The sequence below is a fragment of the Acinonyx jubatus genome, chromosome A3, assembly GCF_027475565.1.
Source record: "Acinonyx jubatus isolate Ajub_Pintada_27869175 chromosome A3, VMU_Ajub_asm_v1.0, whole genome shotgun sequence".
Taxonomy (NCBI): domain Eukaryota; kingdom Metazoa; phylum Chordata; class Mammalia; order Carnivora; family Felidae; genus Acinonyx; species Acinonyx jubatus.
The window spans coordinates 4639608-4652480 of record NC_069388.1 but is presented as its reverse complement, the minus strand read 5'-3'; the positions used below and the strand labels follow the sequence as shown (position 1 = coordinate 4652480).

Below are 12873 nucleotides of genomic sequence, written 5' to 3'. Positions count from 1 at the left end.
AACAGCTTGATTTCAAAATGGGCCAACGACCGTAAGCAAAGACACCTCATGCATGATATAAATATGGCAACTCAGCATATGAAGACCTGCCCCACATCACGTCATCCAGGAAATGCAAACTGAAACAGGGAAGTACCACTACTCACCTCTTAGACCAAAATCCAGAGTACCAAAAACGCTGAATACGGGCGCGGGTGTGGAGGAGCAGAAACCCTCATTCATTGCCAGTGGGAACGCAAAATGGCGCGGCTACTTGGGGAGACATGTTGGCAGTTCCTTCGGAAACTAAATGTGGCCCTACTAGGCCGACCCAGCAGTCGTGCTCCTTGGTTTTTCCCCGAAGGCGTTGAGAATCCATGTTCACACAAAACTTGCACACGGATATTTGTAGCAGTTTTGTTGATCGTTACCAAAACTTGGAAACAACCAAGATGTCCTTCAGCAGGTGAATGGATAAACGACCTGTAGTACATCCGAACAACAGAACATTATTCAGGGCCAAAAGGATATGAGCTCTCAAGCTACGAAGAAGAAATTTAAACGCATATTACTAGATGAAAGGAGCCGATCTGAAAAGGCTACATCCAATTATACGACGTTCTGGAGAAGGCAAACCTATGGAGACCGTAGAAAAAGCAGTGGTTGTGGGGCTGGGGGGTGGGGAGGGGTGAACAGGGGGAGCACAGAGGATTTTTAGGCAGTGAAACCACCCTGGATGATACTATAATGGTGGATACATATCATTGTACATTTGCCTGAACGCCGCACCAAGAGTGAACCCTTCTGTAAACTATAGATTCTGGGTGATAAGGCTGGCTCAATGTAGGTCATCAATTGTATCAAGTGACCCCCCTCTTGGGGGGAGATACTGATAATGAAGGAGGCTGGGCCCGTGGCCAGGGGGCATGTGGGCACTCTCTACGCCTTCTGCTCCGTTTGGCTGTGCCCCTAAAACTGCTCCCCCAAAAAAGTATTTTCAACGCAGCAGTATTTACAATTGCTCCAAGGAAAACAACGTACTTAGTGGCAACTTAAAAGACAAACAAACAAACAAGAAACCTGTGCAGAATCTAAATGCTGAAAATTATAAAATACTGAAGAACTGGAGATCTAACCAAATGGAGAAACGTGCCGTTATCTATGGATTAGAAGATTCAATAGAAGAAAGACGCCGATTCACCCCAAACTGGTCTATGCGTTTAATGCAATTCCAATCCAAGTCCGAGTGTTGTTGTGGACATGGGAAAGGATATTCTAAAACGTACATGGGCACTGGCCCTAAGACAGCTAAAACAAAAGAGCCAAGTAGGAAGAATGGCTTTACCTGACGTTAAGGCTTATTCTGGAGCTGCAGGACTCCAGACAAGTGTGGGATTGGTGGAGGAGGACGAAGAACCCGGACACGGACCCACACGCACAGGCCTGACTGACTTCTGACAAAGGTGTGGGAGCTATTTCACAGAGGAAGGACAGCCTTTCCACTAGGTGCTGGAGGAGGAATTCGATCTCCATCGGCAAAATAACGAACCTTGAGCCAAATACTACACATCAAACATTTGGAAGAATACAAAAGGGAAAACCTTCAGAGTGTGGCGCCAGGCAAAGAGTTCTTCCGCTCATTCTCCAAAGCATGATCCGTGGAAGGAAACACTGATAAAGTGAGCCCCATCACAATTTGAAAACTCTCCTCTGCCGAAGACTCTGTTAAGAAGATAGAAGGGCGGGGCGCCTGGGTGGCTTGGTCGATTAAGCGTCCGACTTCGGCTCAGGTCATGATTTCACAGTCCGTGAGTTCGAGCCCCGCGTCGGGCTCTGTGCTGACAGCTCAGAGCCTGGAGCCTGTTTCAGATTCTGTGTCTCCCTCTCTCTCTGCCCCTCCCCTGTTCATGCTCTGTCTCTCTCTGTCTCAAAAATAAATGTTAAAAAAAAATTTTTTTTAAAAAGATAAAAGGGCTACGAACTGTAAAAAAAATATCTGCAAACCACATATCCAACAAATGACTTATGTCTAGAAGGCATAAGGAATCCTTGGAACTCTGAAAAGTCATAATACGGGCAAAAGACATGAATAGACATCTGACTGAAGGGGGTGTTGTAGAGAGCAAATAAACACACGCAGAGTTGTTCATCATCCTTAGTTAGGGAAATGCAAATGAAAACCCTAATGAGCCATCATGGTATGTCTATCAGAATGGCTTAAAAAATAATGATAATATCAAATGCTGGCAAGGATGTAGAGAAACAGTTTATTTTTATTTATTTTGTTTTAATTTAATGTTGTATTTATTTTTGAGAGAGAGAGACAGAGTATGAGCAGGGAAGGGCGGGGAGAGAGGAAGACACAGATTCCGAAGCAGGCTCCAGGCTTCAAGCTGTCAGCACAGAGCTGACGTGGGGCCCGAACCCATGAACCGTGAGATCGTGGCCTGAGCCAAAGTCAGACGCTCAACCAACTGAGCTACCCAGGCGCCCTGAGAAACAGTTTATGGAACCGTGCACCCAGCGACGCTCATCTGCATTGGTTCCTTTTTGTCTATTATTTAGACAGAATGGCTTAAAAAATAGTGATGATATCCAATGCCGGCAAGGATGTAGAGAAACCGGTTCACGTGTGCACTGATGGTGGGAGCGTGAAATGGCACAGCCAGTCTGGAAAACAATGTGGCAGCTTCTTATGAACCACAATTGCAACATGACCTAACAGTTGCACACGTGGGCATTCATCCAGAGAAATGGAAACCTAACGCTTATACAGAAACCTGTACAAAATGTTCACAGCGTCTTTATTCATAATAGACAAAAAGGATGGGGCACCTGGATGGCTCAGTCGGTTGAGCATCCGACTTTGGCTCAGGTCACGATCTCACAGTTTGTGAGTTTGAGCCCCGTGTCAGGCTCGTTGCTGTCAGCGCAGAGCCTTCTTGGGATCGTCTGTCCACCCCCTCTCTCTACATACGCCCTCTGCTTGCACGCTCTCTCAAAAGTAAAAAATAAACATTAAAAAAATATTTTAAAAATAATAGACAAAAAAACAATACAGATGAGCGTCACTGGGTACATGGTTCAATAAACTATGGTATATCCATACCATGAAATACTACTCAGCAGCGAAAAGGAACTGTTGACATATACCACAACTTGAATCATGAGAGAATTATGTTGGGTGGGCCTCATCACAATGCAAAAAAAAATTTTTTTAATTTTTTAAAATAAAAAAAATTTTTTTTTCAATGTTTTCCCAAAGGCACCGTTAAGAAAAGACGAAGGCAAGCCATGACCTGGGAGAAATATTTGCAAAACAGATAGTTGACAAAAAGGCTTTTGTCCACAATATATAAAGACTTCTTACAATGCTTCAAAGAGAAGACAACAAAAATTTTTCTAATGGCCTTAAGAGTTGAACACGTTTCACCAAAGAAGATACACAGATTGCAAAGAAACACACGAAAAGATGTTCAATATCATCTGTCAGTCAGTAACTGCAAATTGAAACTATAATATAAAATTTAAACTACAATAGAAAAACCATTACAGGATAAGGGTCTGTCTACGTTTTTAAAAATTAGCCATGGAATGTTGGAGAAGATAGAGAACAACTAGAATTCTCACACAGTACTGCTAAGAATATAAAATTATATGATTACTTTGGAAAACAGTTGAATAATTTCTTAAAAAGTTTAGGAAAACCTTACTATACAATCTCATTCTAGGGAGAGACATGAAATCATATAACCGTGCAAGGGTTTATACATAAATGTGGAGAGTAGTTTCATTGATTATGGGCAAAAACTGGAAACCACTTCAATGTTTATCACCAGGTGAACGAAGACATACATTTTGGCATTTCTTTTTTTCTTTTTTAATTTTTTATTTATTTTTGAGAGAGACAGAGACGGAGCTCGAGCGGGGGAGGGGCAGAGAGAGAGGGAGGCACAGAATCGGGAGCACGCTCCAGGCTCCAGGCTCCGAGCTGTCAGCACAGAGCCTGACGCGGGGCTCGAACCCACAAGCTGTGAGATCATGACCTGAGCCGCAGTCGGATGCTCGACCGACTGAGCCCCCCAGGCGCCATTTTGGCATTTCTTTAGAACATTATACTATTTAGCCGTAAAGAAGAACGAGCTTGTGATGCGTGCAATAGTATGAATAAATCTCAAAGTCATGCCGAGTGAATTTGTCTATATATACTTCTGGAAAATGCAAACGAATTGACAGCTACAAAGTGCAGATCAGTGGTTGTATGGAAACGAGGGTAGAGGCGGCAAAAGAGCTACTATGGTGAGGCATGAGCAAACTTTAATGGGTGATGGCAATATTCGTTATCTCGATTGTGGTGACGGTTTTACAGAGCGATGTGTGTGTCAGCACTCGTCAAATTGTAAACTTTAAGCATGTGCGGTTTGTTATATGTCGATTCTAGTTCAATAAATCTCCTAAAATCCCTAGCAGAACTGATCTAGAAATAAGGGGGGAAACGCACAAACTACCAGTATCTGAAATGAAACCTAAAACAAAAGAAACATAGGGGCGCCTGCGCGGCTCAGTCAGGCAGGCAGGCTGCCTTTGGCTCAGGACATGATCTCACAGTTTGTGAGTTCGAGCCCCGTATTGGGCTCTCTGCTGACAGTGCAGGGCCCGCTTCAGATCCTCTGTTCCCCTTTCTCTCTGCCCGTCCCTCGCTTGCATACTCACACACTCTCCCTCTCTCTCAAAAGTAAACAAAAGCTTTTTTAAAATGAAAATCAATTTTAAAATGTACCCAAAAAAGCCAAAGCAAACGTAAAAGACATAAAACAAAGTGTAGGGTGGATATTATGAGAGACTGTATGACGATACATTCAATGACTTATAGGAAGTGGATAAATCCCTTGAGAAACATTACTTACCCAAACTGGTACAACCTGAAATAGACACTCTCAATTGTGCGATGTCTATTAACGAATTTGGATTTACTATTGGTTTCTTTTCACAAGGAAATTCAAGGCCCATAGTGTTTTACTGGCGAGTACTATTCAATACACAAAGAAAAAATAATAATGCAACTTTTACACAAACTCTTAGAAAACCGAGAAGGAAGTATTTGTCAAATCATCTTACGAAGTCAGCATAATCCTGACACCAGAAGCTGACAGAGGCATTATTAGAAAACTATAGACCAATGTTCTTCATGAAACAGACTCAAAAATCCCTAACATAACATTAGCAAAATGAATTCAATGGTAGGAAAAATGATGCTGCATCATAATGAAGGAGAGTTTTTTTCAAGGAATGTAAAGGTCATGTAACATTTAAAATCAACCAATTCTAACTCACCATATTAATAAAATAAACGGGCAAAACCATATGGTCATTTCAAAGGTACAGAAAAGGTATCTGACAAAATTCAGTGCTTATTCATGACCAAAGCTGTCAGCAAACTTGGACAAAAGAGAACTTTTTCAATCTGATAAGGGATGTGCGTATATGAAAATCCTAGTTCACGGTATGGCCACAGACCACCCCATAACACAACAGAAACGAGCCAATCAAAAAGGAATGACTAGGCATATAGAGCTACCTAGCCAATAAGGGTAGAACCTGAGAAGAAACAAGGGAGAAGAAAGTGGGGGGCGGGGGCGACCCAAACCTTATAAAACAAAGACCCTAACCTATGTCACAGGCATTCACTTTTGAATGCCTCCTCTCTGTAAAGAGAGCTTTCATACTATTCTTCCTTTCTGACCTTGTACTCTAATAAACTTTTGCCTTTGAAAGAAAGAAAGAAAGAAAGAAAGAAAGAAAGAAAGAAAGAAAGAAAGAAAGAGGAAAGGAAGGAAGGGAAAGAAAGAAAAGAAAAAAGAAAAGAGAGAAAGAAAAGGAAAAGAAGGAAAGAAAAGAAAAAAGAAAATAAATCCTAGTTGACATCTTATTTGTTTCTGAAACACCGAAGGCTTTTCCCCTAAAATTGGGAACAAGAAAAGAAAGTCCACCCTCACCACTATAATAAAGCAATAAAAATAAAAGTTGTATAGATTAGAAAGAAAACACGAGCCTCACCATGCAGACAGATGCCCTAACTCAAGGAAAATCTTAAAGAATATAGAAAAATAACCACTGCGACCAATAAGTACTGTTAATAAGGTCATTGGATAAAACATATAAATCAATTCTATTTTTTATTCTAGCAGCAACTAGTTGGAAATGAAATTTTGAAACGATTCCCTTGATAATAGCACCAAAAAACATGAAACACTTAAGAAGAATTTTATTTATTTTTTTTCTAACTTTTTTTTTTTCTCAACGTTTATTTTTGGGAGAGAGAGAGACAGAGCATGAACGGGGGAGGGGCAGAGAGAGAGAGGGAGACACAGAATTGGAAACAGGCTCCAGGCTCTGAGCCATCAGCCCAGAGCCCGACGCGGGGCTCGAACTCCCGGACCGCGAGATCGTGACCTGGCTGAAGTCGGACGCTTAACCGACTGCGCCACCCAGGCGCCCCAATAATTTTAAAGGTGTGCACGACCTGCATATTAAAAAGTAAGAAACAGGGGCACCTGGGGGGCTCAGTCAGTTGAACGTCTGACTTCGGCTCAGGTCACGATCTCGCGGTCCGTGAGTTCGAGCCCCATGTCAGGCTCACTGCCATCATCCTGTCAGCGCAGAGGCTACTTCAGAGCCTCTGCCCCCGTCTCTCTGCCCCCCTCCACTTTCACTCTCCCAAAAATAAAATAAATATTTTAAAAAATAAAAAGAAATAAAAAGTAGGAAACGATGCCAAGAGAAATGAAGGGTCTAAATGGATAAATCATGGGGGTGGCCTGGAGCCTCAGTGTTGCTAAGGTGCGATTTCTTCCAAACCAAACTATGGGTGTTTATCCTTTCAACACAATTCCAATCTGAATATCAGTGAGACCTTTTGTAGAACTGACAAATTGTTTCTCCAATTTCAAGGGAGACGCGAGGGACCTAGAATAGCCAAAACAGTCATGAAAATAAACAACCAAGATGGAGAACACACACTTTCTGCTTTCGAAACCCATCGAAAGCTCCTGTAATCAAGATGGTGTGGTATTGACAGAATCAGAGAAATAGATCAATGGATCGTAATGAAGAATCCAGAGATAGATTTATATGCATTCAGTCAATTGATTTTTCACAAAGGTGTCAAGGCAGTGGCACCTTCAGTGAGAAAGAAATGTTTTTGCAGCAAATGGACTGGGAAAAGTAGCAAAACGTACGGGAAAAAATGAGCCTTGACCTCCACTTCACATCACACACAAAATTTAATTTCAGGTAGATCAGAGACCTAAATACACAAGCTAGAACTATCAAGTTTCTAGCAGAATACATATAGGGGTGCCTTCATAAACTTGAGGCAGGCAGATTTCTTAGGTCCCAGAAAGAGGGACAAAAAAGCCACAAAAAAGAAATATTGACGTGGCGCCTGGGTGGCGCAGTCGGTTAAGCGTCCGACTTCAGCCAGGTCACGATCTCGCGGTCCGGGAGTTCGAGCCCCGCGTCGGGCTCTGGCCTGATGGCTCGGAGCCTGGAGCCTGTTTCCGATTCTGTGTCTCCCTCTCTCTCTGCCCCTCCCCCGTTCATGCTGTGTCTCTCTCTGTCCCAAAAATAAATAAACGTTGAAAAAAAATTAAAAAAAAAAGAAATATTGACAAATCGGACTTCTTCAAAATTAAAAATACCTCTGCTCATCAAAAGTCAACATTGAGTACATAAAAAGGCAGGTCACAGATAAGAAGAAAATATTTGCCATACATGTGTCTGATAAAGAACTTCTGTATCCAGAATATTGAAGGAATCCCGAAAACTCAATAAGAAACAAACACAGAGCAAGACTTGAGTCGACCCTTCACGAGGAAGACGCACACACGGACGACAAGCCCATGGAAAGCTGCTTAGTGTCATCAGTCACCACGGAAACACACAAGCACAGTGAGGTACCACTCACATCCATCAGAATGGTCAACATTCAAGAGATGAGTCCTATCTTTTGCTGGCAAGGTTGTAGGGCAACTAGAACTCTCGGCGATGAAAGATGGCACACCCACTTTGGAGACTATATCGAAGCTTCATGAAAAGCTAAACACCCAACCTTCCTGCCACGAAACCATTTCGTTCACTCAAGAGAAAAGAGAACACATGTCCATAAAAATGGGCATGACCAGAACGTCTACTGACACCAGAACGAACCAATTGTATGGATTTATACAATGAAGCACTGAGTAGGAAAGAAGAATAAACTGACACAGGCAACAATATGGGTGAATCTCAAAAGCTAACGAGCACCCATTCTCTGATTACACGTGGACGCGGTTCGTGAGCGGGGAGAACGCATCTACGCAAGGAGAACAATGGTTGCCGTGGGTATGGACCGGAAGGTCCACGAGGGCACTTTCTGGGACAATAGAAATGTTCTCTGTCTTGCTGGGAGTGGTGGTTGCATGGGTATGTCCGTTGCTCAAAACTCATTAAATTGTACACTTATCTGTGGATTTACTGCACTCAAATTTGGCCGCAATAAAAGAACGATCACGAATACATACTGCTGTCCAACCCTCAGCCAGCATCCCCCACCCTCGTCCACCCCCTTTAATGTTCCAAATTCACTCCTCAAAAACTCTGCCGCAAAACACAAAATCACAAAGCAGAAAGATAATAAAAAGCCTGTTAACATAATGCCAACGTATTTTGGAGACAAGTAACATATTGTCTGTCCCTCAGAAGGTCCACTTTTAAAACACGTTCTTTCTAGCCATGTAATTAAAAAGAAAACAAATGTCATTCTGTCTCACAAAATAAAACAAAGCAAACCATAGTGACTGATTTCTTTCTTTCTTTCTTTCTTTCTTTCTTTCTTTCTTTCTCTCTCTCTCTCTCTCTCTCTCTCTCTTTCTTTCTTTCTTTCTTTCTTTCAAGCAGGCAACCCTAATCTGTGTCATTAGCAGTCAGGGCCATGGCTTCTGCCGGGAGGGGTGGGTAGCCCCTGAGGGGGACGTGAGGGGCTTCCAGGCTACGACCCATTTCTGTTTCTGGGTCTGGGTGCAGGTTATGATGGGTGTTCTGTTTGTGGAAAACACATCAAGCGTAGCACTTACTTTATGTATGTTTGTGTACAGGTACGTATAGACGCTTTCCTCGATGTTTCTCGATTACACTTTCAAAGAATTAAAAACAAAAACAAATTAATCCCAAAAAGTCAATCGTGGCGAAAGGTTGGCAAACGATGGATCGACTCAAAATAGACATTGTTTTTTGAAAGCAGGAAGAGAAGAGGAGAAAGAAAGGATGGACGGACGGACACAGCGTCTCACACCCACACGGCCCTCTTCCAAGGTCAGTCATTCCGATTATTGTTGACACGTGGGCTCAGAACTTCTCATGCTCACTTGTGACGTCCCGCCCGCGGCTGGGGAGTCACGGCAGGGCCGAGGGTCCGGGTGGCGCCCGATTGTCTCTGACCGGTCCGGAAGGTGCTGGTGTGGATGGGATCATGTGGGATGCCTGCCCACGGCTGCTCAGTGGGCAGGGCCGATGGCAGGCTGGTGCGATTTGCGACGTTGGCAAGAATGATGTCCTCGGATCCGCAATTTGCTGGAAACTGCGCGGCGGGCTGGGGGCAAAGCGAGATGCGGGGAACCTGCGTCGGGACCCGGTGCCGCCTCTGTTTTCGTCACCCGGGTTCATCTTTGTGCTCTTGTTGCGTTGACGTGACTCCCCTTTCCTGTGCCAGGTTCGTTCTGTCTTCACAGCCGTGGCCTCACGGAGTGTAAATATCTGTAGGGATCTGGAAGAGAGAGATGCGCACATGAGAACTGATGCGTGGGGGCTTCTCCGGGAGACACTCACAGGATGGGGGCTGCATCGCCGGGTCAGCGGGTAATAGGCCGCATCCGAGAAGGGGGCCAGGCTCTGCCGCTGAGAGCCCACGGAGAAAGGAGCACGATCGGGGGCGTTTCAGGAAGCTGGCCGCATTGTGCTCTGTCCTCCCTGGGTGGTGACATGTATCAGAACCAAGAACAGCAGAAATGAGTGGAGATGCCAGGAGGCCAGACTTGGCAAAGGGAAATCCCTTCTCTTTTGAGACTGGCAGGGAGAGAAGAGGGGAAGGGTACATCTGGGGAGAGGAAAGGAGAGAACAAAGGCTCAGAGGCTGCGTGAGCGCTAAATCCACCTCTAGGACCGTAGCTGGGGAGGCGAGGGTTTCGGGCTGGGAAGCAGATGCCTGGCTGCCCAGCCCCCTTCGCCACCAGCCCCGGGGACCCCCTTCCTCTCCACTTCGCCACCTCACAACCACCGATGGTGATCTGGACAGATACCTCCCAGGGACGCCGGGCAGGAGGAGGAGTGAGAAGTGGGTGCTGAGGTTGGGGAACCCGGAAGTAGATGAGCTCCCTTGCTTCGGGCACCTTGTCCTCCAAGGGGACTCGGCCATGCCAGGCTAAGTGTTTCTACCAGGGTGAGAAAAATGGCTCAGGGGGTGGGCCGTGCCTTAGCAGTGGACACATGGCCAAGTGTGACTTCCTGTCCCCAGCCCTTCCCCTTCTCACACCCCTCTGCCACTTCAGGAGATGTCACCTTCTTAGCCTGGATTTTGGGGGCCCCACTAGCCTCCAATTCCTTCTGGTCTCCCCCTATTAGTCTCCATACGCACGGGCCCCTCTCTTGCCCCCTGGAAACCCTTGGGGGATCCATTGCTTGTGCCCTCTCCTGCTCTCATGCACTCTCTCTGCCTCTTACTTGGCCCTTAAGGCCTTATTCTAGTGTCTCCTGACTCCTGAAAACCCCCTGACCTTTCCCGTCCTGTCCCCAAGCAGAGTGGTCAGCCGTTGTGTGCCCCAGGACCCTGACCGGCCTCATGGTTCTGGGGCTCTGGATGCTCTCCAGCATGGACTATTGTTCCCAGACACGTGTCCCCTTTCCTCGGTCCAGCGTTCAGTCCCTTGAGGGCTGGGCTGCCTCTGACACTTCCCTGAACCCCAAGACACACAGCAGGACATAGCCCCCGAGATCCAAAGCTGGAGGGGACTCTGCTGTCACTGTCACTGCCCCCTTGCCCTCTGGCCGCTGAGCACAGGCAGCCTGGAGGGTGCCGCAAGCAGTCGGGTCTCTTCCGCCAGCCCCGCTCTGGCCGGCCGACACCCCCGGTTCTTGGGGTGAGTGCCCAGGCTCGGACGGGTTCTCAAGGGAGGCCAGAAACCCTGGACCAAGAGGAGGTGGCAGCTGTGGGGCCCCTAAAGAAGCCCACGTGGCCAACTCAGCTAAGGTGCCTCACAGTTCAGCCCCAGCCCCGTCTGTGTCTGGGTTTCACCTTAATTAGTAAGAGCTTTTCAGAGAAACAATAAAAGGACGACATAGCAACTTGGACAGGGCAGGGAAGGCAAGAGCCATTTTGGTAATGGAGTCCGTGGAATTACTATTCGAAAGAGAGATGGGGTGGAGGGGGTTGGAGAGAGAGAGAGAGAGAGAGAGAGACAGACAGACAGACAGACCACTCCCTGTTATTAAGAAAGCCAATGGCAAAGCTGTACTGCCATCCGCTCGGTTATTAAAGATCACTGATGGCCACCCCGCCCCCAGGGACAGAGCGAGATTGCACCTCCACGAACCCAGAGTTCCGGGCACTTGTTCCCAGAAAGCCAAAGTGCTGAGCTCAGTGGTCTGGGGAGAAATGTGCGGGCCCCGGGCTTGCTGGCTCACCCCAAAGGCCCAGGAGCCAAAGAGGATGATGGCGAAGCTGAGTGCCTCCGCCAGGAGCGTGAGTTCATACACATGGCACACCAGGCTGGTTGACAGGTGGGAGAGTTGAGGACAACACACAGATTCACTTTCCCAAAACCTGTATCTGCAAAGAACACGGAAGGAAGCCGCTCGGGCATTCAGGGACGGACCTCTGAGCAAACGCTAGGCTTCTTTCTCTCAACACCTTCATTTCCACCTCCAAGGGGACTGGTTGCTCATGGTCAAACCTCATAACTAACCCAACCACAAAACCTCCAGGGTTTCACCCAAAGGCAGGTCAGACGCAGACTGGCGTGGTAGAATGGTACCCGGTTCTAATCTTTACTGCTTGAAACGAAGCAAGTTGTTCAATTTCTAAGCCATAGGCTCCTCACCTGCTAAAGGGGATGATGAGCCCCGATCTGACTATGCCATGGGGTGGCTATAAGGACAAAATGTTGGAGTGGATGCCAAACAGCACTGGAAATGAGAAAATACAGCGTACATGTTATTATCTATAATCTACTGGGAATCCTATGGATGAGCAAGAAGGTGGCAGGCAGGGAAGTGAATGGGTGTATGGGTAGGTGGGTGGGTGGGTAGATGGATGGATGATGGATGGATGGATGGATGGATGGATGGATGGATGGATAAATGGATGGGTGGGTGGATGGATGGATAAGTGGATGGATGGATGGATGGATGGATGGATGAATAAGTGGATGGATGGATAAGTGGATGGATGGATGGATGGATGGATGGATGGATGGATGGATGAATAAGTGGATGGATGGATAAGTGGATGGATGGATAAGTGGGTGGATGGGTGGATGGATGGATAAGTGGATGGGTGGGCAGGTGGGTGGATAGATGGATAAGTGGATGGATGGACGGACGGACGGATGGATGGATGGATGAGTGGGCGGGTGGGTGGGTGGGCAGGTGGGTGGATAGATGGATAAGTGGATGGATGGACGGACGGACGGATGGATGGATGGATGAGTGGGCGGGTGGGTGGGTGGATGGTTGGATGAATAGACATGTTGGTGGGTTGGTGGGTAGGTGGGAGGGCAGGTGGGTGGGCCCGTGGATGGGAGATGGATAGATAGGTGGGTAGATGGGAAGAAGGAAGGAAGGGTGGTTGGTTACAGAGATGCT

At 46.4% G+C, this 12873-nt stretch overlaps 1 long non-coding RNA gene across 1 annotated transcript in view; it reads left to right on the top strand.

The window, feature by feature from the left end:
* Positions 1-12873, top strand: part of LOC128311080 (uncharacterized) — an 88582-nt gene that overhangs the window by 11922 nt on the left and 63787 nt on the right. Inside the window, exon 2 of the long non-coding RNA XR_008289019.1 lies at positions 9257-9330. This is a non-coding gene — a long non-coding RNA (uncharacterized LOC128311080). The remainder of the gene's footprint in view (positions 1-9256; positions 9331-12873) is intronic.